This window comes from Lepisma saccharinum, chromosome 1 (genome assembly GCF_977018435.1).
Source record: "Lepisma saccharinum chromosome 1, izLepSacc3.1, whole genome shotgun sequence".
Lineage (NCBI taxonomy): Eukaryota > Metazoa > Arthropoda > Insecta > Zygentoma > Lepismatidae > Lepisma > Lepisma saccharinum.
The window spans coordinates 29,632,126-29,647,284 of record NC_139229.1 but is presented as its reverse complement, the minus strand read 5'-3'; the positions used below and the strand labels follow the sequence as shown (position 1 = coordinate 29,647,284).

General features: G+C 39.2%; 1 protein-coding gene across 1 annotated transcript in view; it reads right to left on the bottom strand.

Annotated features, from left to right (window-relative positions):
* LOC145994225 (lysosomal-associated transmembrane protein 4A) overlaps positions 1-6,890 on the bottom strand; it is a 35,431-nt gene extending 28,541 nt beyond the window's left edge. The window contains exon 1 of the mRNA XM_083130324.1: positions 6,770-6,890. The gene's annotated coding sequence lies outside the window, so the exon portion shown is untranslated. The remainder of the gene's footprint in view (positions 1-6,769) is intronic.
* Positions 6,891-15,159: the final 8,269 nt, after the last annotated feature.

The following is a 15,159-nucleotide window of genomic DNA, read 5'->3' as shown; positions in this document are numbered from 1 at the left end:
ATGCATCTGACTACCATGCTAAAGGTCCCGGGTTCGATCCCCAGCCGGTTCAAATCCGGGAACTTTTCTAACGATGGAAGCGGCCCCGGCACCCACCCAGCATCAAATAACATGGGTACCTGGGGGAAACCCTGGGGGGTAAAGGCGGTCAGGGGCGTGATGCTGATCACATCACCCCCACTCACGACCGGATCAAGAAAGTGTGGGGCGTTACCCCCACACCCCCTATACGCCTTTATGGCGTGGTGCTATGCACAGGGGAGTGCTTTCCTTTTTCTTCCTTTTTACAACAGGACTGGAATAATGAAAACTCAAGTAAGGTATAGTGACAGCGGTGGCTTAGTCGTTAATCTGTCTGACTACCATGCTACTAAAGGTCCCGGGTTCGATCATCAGGTGGTTCAAATCTGGCCCCGGTGCCCACTCAGCGTCGAATGACATGGGTACCTGGGGGAAACCCTGGGGGGGTAAAGGCAGTCAGGGGTGTGATGCTGATCACATCACCCCCACTCACGACCGGATCAAGAAAGTGTGGGGCGTTGCCCCCACACCCCCTACATGCCTTCATGTCGTGGTGCTAAGCACAGGAGAGCACCTCACTTTTTTTTATACAAGTAAGGTATTACTGTGAGAAAAAGTATGTGTAGTTTCAATAAAGGTATCAGTAAGTAAAAAATACTATAACAGTTCTGATTGTTTATGAATCTTTTTCAAATTCTTCTAGCAGGAAGACTAATTATCATAGAATTTTGGCAATCATTGTCACACGAAATTTGAACCTTGCTTAAAGTAATGATCACTGTTTGGATTTCGAAGGGAAAAAAAGTTATTTATGTTGAAAAAACCAACTTCAAAATTACCTTATGCACGCATGGACAATGCAGTTTTCCACTGACAAGTGACTAAGTATCACAGACTAGTGGAAATTAATGTATAAGTATATTGAAGCCTTAGTAGAATGCATTTAGGGACTTTATTTTAATGCTAAGAGAACCAAACATGGCCTGCCTAACCTAACTAGGAAAGCATACATTGAATAAAATCTTAAGTAATCACTAAAATTCCGCAGTATGTGTTAACAGAAGTAAATCAAATCATGTTAAAACTGCATTTGTAGCATGACGAAATCACAATAAAACAAAAGGAACTTGGGGCAAAAATACTTTCAAAATGTTCCCTCCCACTAACATAGGCACATGTTAAAATTAACAACATGGAGGAAAATTTCGTTGAAATTTCACATCCAATACTCCTGTAATACTGTAAATACACATGATATGATTCTGCAATTATTAATAGGTTCCTGTTTCATGTGGTTCTTCAGTATGCCAAATTTCAAAATAATCAAAGAATGTAAGGTTAGGTACCTTGTTGGTTTGACATGGAGTAACCCATTGATATGGTCACGGGAAACTGTGATGTGTGTAGTATTTGATAAAAATGGGGTGCCTTCATTTGCTCCATTGCAAATGCAAGTGGGCAGACACTACTGTATGGCAAGTGAAGCTGGTACATAATAATCGTAAAGTGTTTTGTAGGAGGCTAAAAAATAACCAATAAGGGTAAAATGACGCAGACATTCAAAATTGTTTCGTCTAGTTGCAGACTAACAGTTCTATTGCATTTTTTAAATCCAATGTAAATAGTATTGTTTGTTCCGTCTCCTTTGTAAAATTCTAAGTTTAGTCCGTATTTCATAAAAATCAATTGATTCTATTCATTTATACATTTTTTTATGGCCGGTAAGGAATTTAAGCACTTAGCAACTTGTTGTTGGAATTCTTTCAGGATAGCCTGTCTGTTCCAAAAACCAGACTTGAATTGTAGAAAACCTGCTATATGAGAACTGGGTAAGATTTTACAATACCGGACAACTCCGTAATTTCTATCCTACTTCTTATACTCACGAAATACGTAATCCTGATGAAGTATCTTAGGTTAACATGTGGGGGTGACATGTTCAAATTGTTAATTGATGTGTAGATAAGTTCCATCAACCAAAACAGCTATAGCAAGACTTTTTATCTTGCAACTTTCGCTGTAGAAGTTGTAAAATAAACTTTTCAATTACCGCGGTCATTCTCCGTATACAAGCATGAAAACCATGTTTGTTCAACGTAGTGTTCACTTGTTCAGTAATCTGCAAGGTGAGGAAGATGGCGACTTTGAAGGTAGGAAATAAAGTTCTTTCTTTCGTAAGTTTTTCTTAGTAATTTTTAGTTGGGTACATATTAATAATACAGGGCATTCGTTCATATTTCGCATAATCTATAATTTAGGACACTTGATCACGATTGTGTAGTTAAAATTTGTCGTTCAAGTGCTAGGAAACTGACATTTTTTTATGGTGCAAACCATTCACGCATAGCCCCAAAAACCATTCACGGTAAGGTTAGGTTAGGCAAACATAGTTAAAATATGGGGTCGTAGTAATATCAGGAATGTATATTTTGTTTTTTAAGTATTGGAAACACAATATCTTCCAGTAAATAATGAGCGGACCACTCAATTTCATTTTTTTTGCAAATTCGACACGTGACCGCCAAATTTTAACTGCAGATTTGTGATTAGGAGCCCTAAATTATTGAGTATGTGAAATATGAACAAGATTGGGGAGTTGTCCGGTATTGTAAAATCGCTCCGAGAACTGTTCAAGATACATTTCTCTTTTTCTAACATTATCATTACAATAGGTGTGTATTGCCCATTCACACTACACATAATTTTAGTCGAAAAAATATGAACACTATGTAGTAGTGTTCATATATGAATATATGTATTAATATTCGGAGTGACTATTTTCACCAGGTGGTGAAGCTAGCTTTTGAGCTATTTTCACCCGATTTTATCCGTGCATGTGCATGATCTACAACCTGGCCTACTACAAGTATGTGTACATTCCTTACTTGTTGATGTGTATCAAACTTATGTCCCCACGCATTTATTTTCGTATGGACAAGTAATATTTCTGCACACTATGAAGTTGGAAAAATACTGCATGATGTTCCAATATGAACGGGTGCTGGTAATGTCGCATGACGTGTACTGCATTCCTTAATGTTTTCATTGTTAGGTTAGGCAGGTCAGGTTTAGGGTTTTTAGCATTAAAATTATTGCTGTAAATACTTCCCAACACCAGATCATGTAATTTCTGGTCTTCAGAACATTCTGCTGTTCTCACCGCCTGGTGACAGTAATAGGGGCCGTTTACCCACCGTACCCCTAGAGAATTACGTTGAACTTTGTATTAATAGACAGATTTTGATGTTTTACGTAATATAAAATTAGTTCCAGAATGGGGAAAACACAAATAACTGAGATATTCGATCACAAAGTATGACCAGCGTAAGCAAAAACCTGCTATTTAAGAGTGCTTTTGATTATTAAAACACTTTGTATGCACACTCAAATAGCGAAAGAACAAGTCGATAATAACTATTAGTACCAAACCTAAGTACGTAAAATTATAGTTGCTGATGTGCAATGTAGTTTTGGGTATTTCACTTGCGCAAAGCCTTCGGGCTGTTCTTCATGGTAAAGTAAAAGACTTCCTTTACTTCACAGTAACACATTTCCGCGAGTTAAAATCATCTGAAAACGTTCATAAACATCAAAAACCTTCATATACCATGCAAATTATTTTACTTTCTCTAGAGAGTACAAAGGGTCAAGGGTACCAGTAGTAGTTGCACCAATTTTTAATGTAAATTACCTTCTTAGCAGTACAAGTTACTGTATAAGTAATACTGACAATGAGATTTTTAAGTCCACATTATGCACTGTTAGGCTAATTGGAACTGGACCTACATTTTAAAATGGAAACCGAACCACAATGTGCCTTCCAACAGGCATTGAACACTGAACCCTTTGATTACATGGTGAAGGCAATACCACTACGCCATAGGAAGGCTGCCAAAACTGCTGAATGTAATAAAATATCATAAAATACAATGTTATGGTCTGGCAATTACTTTTGCTGTTGAAAATAGCCCCATAAGCTGTTCTCAGCACCTGGTGAAAATAGCCTTAACAGACATTTAAGCCATTCTCAACACCTGGTGAAAATAACCCTTATGCTACTTTAGGTAAATATGCAATATTGCCCAAACAGATTTCTTCAAATTTACATGATAAACTACTTACTGAAATTAGTCTCTGTAGCATTGTCAAAGTTCTTCGAGGTATTTTCTTTCGCGGAAACTGAAAACTTCACTATACAATGCTGCAGAACAAGAAATAATCACTTTTTATGTAAGGAACTTGCATTTTCTGTAAAGCGACAACATTATGCTGTTGTTTCCATTATGTACCTGCAGATGGCACGAGCATTGAAAGTCACGTGGTCTTGCCAGTGTTTCCAAACGTGCCATTTTTTTAAGAGAATTTTTTTTTTTAAACCATGCTTACCTACCCTAACCTTGCCGGAAATGGTCCGTGGGGCTATGGTGAATGGTTTTTGGGGCTATCGTGAACAGTTTTGGAGCTATCCATCAATGGTTTGTGGGGCTATCCGGCAATGCTTTGTGATGACATAATGAACACGAAAGTAGATATTTTTCGGTTAAGAAGGTTGAAACACTGCACACTCCAAATCGACAAAACACAAGCACGACGCGCGATGATCCATGACTAGTGCATGCCATATTGTCTGTTACCCAAGCGGAACAAGGAAGACAAATAATGACCTGTAAAAGTTGACACTATTTTATGGAAAAAGGCATAACTTCACCTTAAAGAATCTTCCGCAATGCAGAATAGGTAAGTATCAATGCTAAAATTGGTAACAGTAGTATAAGTCGGAGAAGGATTTCTTAAAATGTACAGGAGAAAAGACGAGAAAGTACTTACAGAATTGTGTTTTTGAGGACTTTCTGAAGCCGGAGATATTTTTTTTTATAATCGTGCTACGTATTTTGCCTGTAAATAAGGTATTTTTCGTCAATCATGCATCTCCGTTGTGCGATAGCTCGTGCCGCCATTACCGTCGACTACGTGAATCAAATGTTCCGTGCGTTTGGTTATGTAACCCCCTCACAGTGTAGCAACCACGCGGAAGTTTGACAAGATGACGCGTGAGCGGGTTTTTTTTCCAATAAAAGGTAAGATTCTAGTTTACGTCCTTTTCCTAAGGAATACGTGTCATATATCGTTGGAAATCTTATTTTATAAGGAATTCAACAACGTAAATCCCAAAGCGAGCAAAAATTTCCTGAAGGAGTAAATTGAGAAAAACCGATGTTGTCTGGATATGTGCAATTGAACGTACTGAGGTATTTTTTAGATGATGAAGCACATATTTAGGTGTGAAATGAGTGCTAATGGAACCTAACCTAACAGGCCTAACCTAACCTCGTAGGCATACCTCGACCCCGTGAATGGATAGTGAGGCTATCGTGAACAGAAAGTGTAAAAAGAAAAAGGTACTTACCCGAAGAGATGCCGGGTGCCGCACCACGATCGCGCACCGCGAACGCAATGAAGCAATCACCATGCAGATAAGGACGTAAAGTAGAGTCTAGCCTCAATTTTCGCTTAAAAACCTTTTGTGAATAGTTTGTGCGGCATTTATCGGTTCATAAGTTTGGAAACACTGCACATCAGTTGACGATACTGCATATCAGCTGACGATAGACAACGTGAGTCAAGATTTGCCCACCGAATTAGCAACGACCAATAAATGATTATAATGTTAAAAGTAACGTGTTTTTCATGGAAAAAAAGTTATGGCCAGCTTGAAAAACCTTCCGCTATGCATATGAGGTAAGTAGCAATGATTTTTATTTGAAAACAACAGAGTTTTATGTGTCTCCGGCTTATACTACTGTAACCCTAAAATTAACTAAATAAACGAGTAATTATCGCATAATTACCCATTTTCACCACCCGGTGAAAATAGTCGCAGCCATTAATATTTCGCATGTCATCAACCTATCTTAGTGACCACCGCAAAAAATGTGTTCCTTTTGCACATAGACAGCAAAAATTTGTACAGTGGGATGCATGAGTATTTCCAAGCAAACTGTCCATCAATTTGTAAATACACTGCATTGCTAAATGAGAGCTCATACAAGAATTGAAACAAAATGCCTATGCAACCTATTTCTTAAAAACACATAAAATGAGAGACAAAAATAATCATGGACAATTTACCGAGCAATACTTGTGCATCTCAATGTACGCCTTCTGTGGTGGATTCCTATTTGCTTAACTTTTCTACTGTGCGTCAGAGAAGAATTAACAATTACTAACACTTTATGACAAAACCGAACTTTCGACAGACGTAAATTAGCAGCTATGGTCGTTAATACTCAGGTATATAGCAGTAGCCCCAATACATTCGATGAAAAAATGAAAATATTCATCGTCAGATAAGTTTACGTTGTGTATCATCAGTTGTTAACATCAGCTGGCACCAATAAATTCAGACAGGGAAAATGTAAACATCACTTATCTTTGACCTTGTGAAAAAGAAGTGTTCATATAGTTCTTTCCTGCTATTGTAAGTTCAGAAGCAACAAATACCTTATCACACAATTTATAATTATTTCACATAATAGATCAGTTTACATTGTTCAATTCTTCCATTAGTGTCAATCAGTAAAAAGCATAGTAAAGTTTACAATCTTTAGGTTGACTAATTGCATTTAGTACGTTGCAGTTTTTGGTATTCTTGCTTGCCTGCAAACGGAAAAGAATTGAAATAAACGTTCATAATATACATAGGGATAGTATTACACTACAAAATTAAAGTAGGAAAAGGACAACTTACTTGAATATACACAAATTATTTCTTCACCACTATCTTGTCACTAATACTTCGCAACAAGATTTTTACTTTCCTACAAACAATGCACAGACGACTCGCTACGATATCACATGACGTTACGAAAGACCACGTAAACCGCTGATTGGTCTGTCCCTGCAGACATGCATTCCATTCGTTTGATAAAAATTTGTGGTTGTCACGAAAACTTTCTTGTATTGATATTTCAATTCATATTTCTGACGAATTAATATTATTATTTATGTTATAAAATAACAATTAAAAACAGGAAGGGGGAAAATAAAATGTAATTTCTCTTGATGTTAGAGGCCATAGAGTGTGGGCAAAATTGGAGGACAACTGGCTCCTAATCGCAGTCACTGATCGTCAGTGTAACATTTCAGAAATGTCCATTAGGGAGAAATTCTAGCTTACCCTTGAAGCACTGCGAGTATACGTATATACAGTATGTAACATTCTTATTCGTACACACGGATTTTCAAAGAAAATGCTTTAATATCTGAAAGGAAATACACTCTTTTGAAAATGTTTCTTTACAATTCAATGACTGATATCATTAGGAACCCCAAATTCTGTATAACCAATGACAATAATAAATTAAATGAAACTGAAAGAGAAACATGCCATTTTTTGTACAACTTTTCTATTCGTACACTTAATAATATAAAAGAAAAAAGTATATTCAGAGCAAATTGACTGACAGTTTTAATATTTGATGCATATCCTTTGGCTTACAGCTTGACACCTGTTCTTCATAGAATTAACCAGTTTGCGACATGTATCAGAGCTTAATTTATTACACTCGGCTTGCACAACAGTTTTCAACTCTTGTTCGGACTCGACTCTTTAAAATTCACCATAAATCCTCGACAATGGGATTTAAGTCTGGAATTTGAGCTGGTGTTTGTAGTAGTTTGGACACATTCCATATTAGCCAATTCATGTTAACTCGCGCCTTATGTTTACTGTCATTGTGTTGTTGGAATCTGTAGATAGGCGGCATGTCCATTTTTTGGGCACTCTGCTTTACATTGTTCTTCAATATGTCCAAATAGACATATGCATCCATTATACCATCAATAAACTGGATGGTACCAACACCTTTGGACGACATACAAGGGTTGATCAAATGAAAAGGTACGAAACGTCGTAACAACGGAATCGTTTATATAATACCGATGCCGCGATGGGAGAACGTAGCGTGATATGTAGGGGTGCGATCGGAGTCGCCACGCGGCATCGGAGCATGCAGGGGAACGCGCATGCGCAGGAGAGAGCAGAGGCTCCGATACAGAGCGCCGCCCAAGTGACGCGGCAGTGCGTGTTCGGACAGGATGGCGTTAACATTGGCAAATTCGACTGTTGAGGAGCAGCGAGGCGTTATCCGTTTTCTGACAGCGGAAGGTGTTAAACCGGCCGATATTCATCGCCGGATGGTGAACGTTTACGGGGAAGGCGAACGACCGGTGGTGCTCACAGAGGGTGTGGTTCTGCTCCATGATAACGCACGTCCACACGTCTCCAGGGTCACACACGCGGAACTGGCCAGGTTCAAGTGGGAGCAGCTAGACCATCCGCCCTACAGTCCGGACTTATCCCTTGTGACTTCCATGTGTTTGGTCCCCTGAAAAAGCATCTCAAAGGAAAGCGCTTCACCTCGGACGATGAACTCAAGGACGCTGTGAAGGACTGGGTCGCGTCACGGCCAAAGGAAGTCTGGGAAAAAAGGAATCATTCGGCTCGTTCATCAATGGGATCAATGTGCTCAGGCCTATGGAGGATACTTTGAATAAACTATTCATACACCGACAGTGTCGTTTTGTACCTTTTCATTTGATCAACCCTTGTACAGCCCCAAATCTTTAATGACCCACCACCATGTTTAACTTTTGGAACTGTGTTAATGTGATCATTGTCTTTATTTGATTTTCTCCAGACCCTATTTTTCCCATCTGACCCGTATATATCTATTAATCTTGGACTCATCTGACCATATGACACTATCCCAAAATTCCTGGTCCTTGTGGATGTGCTCTTTCGCAAATGAAAGTCTATTCCTGCAATTCACTTTATTTACATACGGCCTCTTTCGTGGTTCTGCCATGATATCCATGCTTCCACAAGGCACGTCGGACAGTTTGAGCGGACATCATCTTGCCAACAACATTTTCTACTAAAGGTCGTAACTGAGGAACACTTAGTCGGGGGTTTTCTCGCACTCTTTTTAAAATAAAGCGTTCATCACGTTTATTCAACAGTCTCTCTTTTGGTTTTCTTGGCACTTCTGTGTTGAACCTTCCTCTCTAAATTTGTTTACTATGTATTGAACTGTGGAGTGTGATTTATTGACTGATTGTCCCCTTTTTCGAAAGGGGCAAATTTATAATAACATCCTTCAGATCGGAACTAAGTTCCTTCACCTTGCCCATTTCGAACACACTGATAGATAGACGATAGGCCTACAACAATACCTACGACAGCATTCCGCTTGACGGGGAACGCGTCTGCATGTTCAAACTTGTTACGAAGTTGCAAACTGCACGAAATCGCCCGAATAGCGGTGGAGCTGTATGCGAGGAAGATTGAAACTCTTGCCTGTACGAATAACAATGTTGCATGAAACAGCATGTTTTTCTCTTTTCACATAAATTATATGCTCTGTTTATACACTTTGAACATACATTTTTATTGACATTTGTTGGTGAAACCTTCATTAACATTAATTTCCAGGTACATATGAAAATGATTATATTTACTAGTAGATATAATATTTTTTCCTCAGAAATTCTATGTGTACGAGTCAAACACTGGCAAGTTGTTTGGTGGGGGGTTGCAAATCAGAGGAACGATTCTCTCCCTTATCCCTCCTCCAGATACCACCCTGGTAATTGTAATAAACAAGTTTTATCTAAATAAACCAAAAAAACAAACAAAAAAACGATGTGATTACGTACAGACGCATATGAGGTTGGATAAAGGGGAGGAAGAACAGTACAATCCTTTCAACTGCGTCGCCAGAAAGGTGAAGGACCAGCATTCACTAGTTCAACTTCACAAATTTGTATTTTTTCGTGCACTTCCCACAAAATATTTCCACCTGAGGTGCACAAAAAGTTGCTAGAGCTAACGTTTCTAAAAAAGGGGGGCACAGAAAGTTGCTAGAGCTAATGTTTCTAAAAAAGGGGGAGGGGCGTCTAATGAACAAGAGAAACTTGATAATTGCTCTTTTGGCACAAACATGCATGATATTTAGAGGTTTATTAAATGGGACTGCCCCTCTAAAAATATTCTTGTCCTACCATCATTTTTTTTATGTCACTGCTATATCCCCCACACAGGATCAGCTACGAAGAAACCTTTTATCAATTCCTCACCCCTGATTTGCAGAGATAGAGGAAAGAATGAAGAAAATAATACTACATCACATTCTTCCCTAGTGCTGAAAGAAGGTCCAAGGTCTATAGAGAACACAGCATATAGCAGATGACAGAATCCTGCAATGCGATGATTGGTTTGACAAATAGTGCATTTATTTACCAATTGTAGGGCATTCACTCAACGAGCTTAATGAAAATGCCAATAACCTGATCACCCAGGAGCACCTACTCCAGTGTTTACAATGTGATGAAATTATGATATTTTTTTTTTTTTTAAAAAAAAGGGGGTATGTTCTCGGAAACGGAACAGGTGGTTATACACGCACCATACAGCACTGTACATGCATATGTAATAAGATGTGTAAGGTATCACTGGAGATTAAGGGTGCTGACTAGAGCTGAGCCGATACCATGGCCAATACCCACCGATACTGATCCCGATACCGATACTTGTATAATTTCAGTACAAAATAACAAAGGCTAGTTACCGAGTCATACTAACTTGACACATCACTAGGCATGTATTTAGAAATATATAATTTGGGGAGCCAGTCAGAGCCAAGTGTCTCAGAAATATAATAATAAAATTGTTTCTATTTAATACATTAATATAATTATTTGTAATAATATGAGAATTAATTAATTAGTACTTAATTTCTCTGATGCGTATGTACCGTGCGTCCATTTCGATCTGCAGCCGAGAGATCGGGAGAAGCGTGGCGGGCGGCGCTGACGGAGATGCCGACATTTGCGGCCTGAAATGCCCGCTTATTTTTATGGACATATGCAGACATTTATATAAATATTGCAAAACGAGCACTAACCTGTGTTATAAGAGGATGGTTTTAATTTTAGTAGCTTAGTGACTGTATGTGCCGATGATTTTGACACGCCCATCTCTTGTGAAACACGGCGTAGAGGTTTGTTTGGAGAACGTTCTAACGCTGCACCAATATTATCGAGTTTTGCTTCGGTTAGAATCCGTCGTTTTTGCTTAGGTGTTTTAAAATTTCACGATACAGTTTCTCGTAATTTAAGGACAAGATGTCTAACCGTATCTCTGTGTGGAGTTGAAACGCATGGGAATTTCTGTACAAATTACCTACACACGTCTCGACACGAGTTTGTTTTCACGTAGGTACGTGTCATACATAAAAAATCTTTGTTCTAACGTGAATCTTGCGGCTGGCATTCCAATCGTCTCACTGACACGTCACACATACACACTACAATAACACAAACAAGTAACTGCAAGTAACCATGAATAACACTCTTGCGCACAGTACGAAATTAACACGCTCTTGGTTTACATTGCTCGCCACTATATTTATAACTCTGTCTTCATCTAGTCGCGAAGGAACAAAAAACTCGAGCTCGGATATTTCGGATTGCAAGGAAGCTCACGAAAACCATTCACTTTTATCGGTTTCGTCTGCAGTGTAATCCTGATACAGTGTTGCACATTCGAAACCTCCAAACGATCCCCATCGGCACAAAACTCTTTCAAGGATATAAACTTAAACAGGACGTTACTGGTCAAAACTATGATTAAAATGCTTTATTATCTGTGGCTCTTAACATCGTTTCTATAGCGTATTTATTTGTGTATATAAGAGCAGAACTTGGATGAATTACAGAAGAACTTTTGCGTGTTATAACACAGGTTAGTGCTCGTTTTGCAATATTTATATAAATGTCTGCATATGTCTATAAAAATAAGCGGGCATTACAGGCCGCAAATGTCGGCATCTCCGTCAGCGCCGCCCGCCACGCTTCTCCCGATCTCTCGGCTGCAGATCGAAATGGACGCACGGTAGTATTGTTGTATGTAACCACAGACTAAGAAACGGAGGCAAGACAACATTACTATTTTGTTCTTTCTATCTTGACTTCCAGGGAGGGGCAAGGAAGATATTTTCTTCCAGGGGGCAAACAAGGCACATTTTCTCCAAAAATAGTGTTGTTCCCTAAAACAAATTGCTTAAATTTGAATTTATGATGTTCATGCAATAATTAACACATATTATTGTGGCTAAAATGAAATTATGTGTGTGAAATACATAATTTTTGGTTGACTTTCATTTTCCAGGGGGGGCCACGGCCCCCCTTGCCCCCCATGGTTATTACATAAATAGTAAAAAGATGCTATAAAATCAGAGATAAAACAGCAAATATTCATCATCTAGCTTACCTGTAGTTAAGACCACTAAAATGTGTGTAAAAACAACAGTCATGGCATCGAAAATTATGTCAATGAAGTAAAAATATAAATATTTATTGAATAACAAAAATAATGATGGTACGTACATTTGATGAAAAGTAAAGTTCATGATAAATATTTTATTTACATTATTGTAAGTAGTGGTGTACATAAATATTTATGGGGGGGGCTCTCCGATGGTGTGGCCTTGTAATCAATAGATCGCAGGTTCGATACTCAGTGAAGGCACATAGTGCTTCGTGTCCCACTTTAAAATGTAGGTCCAGTCCCGATTAGCTTATCTTTCTTAGTACTGTCATTCAAAGGCGCATGTTCCCAATCTAATCTAGGTGGAAATTATTGATTGACTCATTGATTTGCTTTATTTTACTTCGTTTTTTTGTGTCACTTTTGGCTAATTTTGCGAAAATGGGGATGAGTGATGAAATTGATGAATGGACACTCCCAAACATCCATGCCCAAGCCGGGATTCGAACCCTGGCGTCGTAGCATGATGTCCTAACCACTGCCCCACGAGGGGTGGCTTTCGGCGGAAAGAGGCTAATACCGGCAGTCACACGAAAGACAGAAGTGAAGAAAATAAGTATAAATTGCTGATTCTCCCTCGGGCTTGAATGTAAATAAAACAAAGCTAATTTCAGTGACCATTCATACCTCTTTTCCCAGAACTCCGCAACTACCTGAACTGGCTTTAGCGTGGCAGAGGGTTAAAAACATCCACCTATCTTACCACCGCAAGCTTCAAGCAAGTATTGGCAATGAATTTCCCAGAGCGTTAACTAAGCAGATACATGCCTTCATTGTCATGTTTGGGTTCACCTTTCACCCATGTCTTTGATCTTGCCATCTGCTTCTCAGGAGGGTGAGGGTTTATGATCCAGTGCTTCTCGGAAAATGTATGGAACTTCCTGTGCTGGTCTCCCAATCTGTCACAAGGAAGGGTGAACGAACTTTTAAAAAGGACAACTGTTGAGACGAGCTGTTGCCTTTGCCCGCATTTCTAGCCACTGAAAATCTTTGGTATCGGTAAGAGAAAATCAACCGATACTCACCGATGCTGATACCAATACATCGGTATCGGCTCAGGCCTAGTGCTGACCATAAATATATACCGTAAATATACACTTAATGAATTACATTAAATGTGGGCAAGCTGCGAAGGGCAATTTGCAGAAGATACTGCTCAAACAGATTATAGATTTCCTATAATTAACTTACATGGAGCTTTCTTGGAGCAAGGAATGGCAGCTGGACGACACACGTTGTAGCACAACCCATTACCAATATGTTCTCTTTGGTTTCCACATACGTAGTTGTTAGCATATGGCAGTGCACCTTCTCCCAGCCAGTACTATTCCACCTGGTAATTAGTAAATTCCTTGCTCCCAAAGGGTTTATTCCATTACTGAACATGAGGAATGATGTGAACTTCAACTACATTTAAGAAGTTTTCAAAAGTTTTACTGTTTTGCATGGATAATCCCATAATAATAATCCGTGGTGTGACAGCCCTGAAGGGCCTTGGGCTATCTCCCGACTGCCAGTCTCCCTCCACAATCCTACCTAAGAGGTGTGTAGTTCTTCACCCGGTAATGGGGTGACGTGGGGTCAGCACGTTGAACCCCCAGCCGTTATAGAAAATTTTGAGACCGGATTACACTCGTAATTTCCCGATTTCCTCACAATGGTGGGTTGCCACCAGCCCTATACACAGGCTGAAAATTCCCGGAGACTGAACCCATGCCGTCCAGCAGCCACCATCCAAAGCAAGGTGCCTCAGACCGCATGGCCATGGAGGAGGACATATTAATCCCTTAAGTGTGGAATTTTCTGTAAAAGTCTTTACTGCAAAATGGAGGGTTATTTTTAGCAAAATTCCGTTCATCATTCCCTTCTTCACTTTCCGATTCAGATTCATTGTCGCTGCTTTCAGAGGTAAACAAGGGCAACTCAGGCTTCCCTGATGGCAGAGTGGTAATGACCTGGTGGAGACAAATTGCACAGTGGCTCAGATATCCACTTTAAAGTGTATGTGCAGTCCTGATTAGCCTATGTGTGCATGAAGTGGATTTACAACATAACTTCAAAAAAGTGCAACTTAATGTCTGCATCATGCAAACTTCGTTTTTGAAGCAAATGTTTGTTTTCTATTATGCACGAACTACACAGCATGAGAGGAGACAACTTTTCCTATGTCTAACTTTTATCTCTTTCTTCGTTTTTCATCATCTTCCTTTTCTGCTACTGTTTTTGTTTTTACTACTAGCATAATCTCACAATGTGGTTGTTACATTCTCAACATCTGGGTATATATATACTCCACCCACAGTTGAATCTAGTCCAAACAAACACAAAGGATACGCACATGCCTTCTGCACTACAAGGCACATTGCAGATGGCGTTAAGGGGGGAAAAAACAGGCAAGATAAAAATAGAGGCCTTCATTATATTTAGGAATTCCAGTGGCATGCCCAAGGGGGGATTGGAATGGTGAGGGCTATACCCTCCCCCCTTTGCCAGTATTCATATTCCTAGAAAAAGAAAGTCAAAAGGCAAGAAAAGATGCCAAAATGAAGGCAACATTGACAGCCAGAGAGGTAAAAATAAAGGATGGCTTCCTTGGAAATGTTTACAATGAAAATGAAATAGTTGTTGCAACTTTTGAACTTAAGAAGAACCTTAACAGATAGTGTAGAATTACCTATCAAATCGTCAGGATATCACCACAGCCTGAAAAGCAAAATATTGCAAATGAAACTGCAAATATGTCAATACTA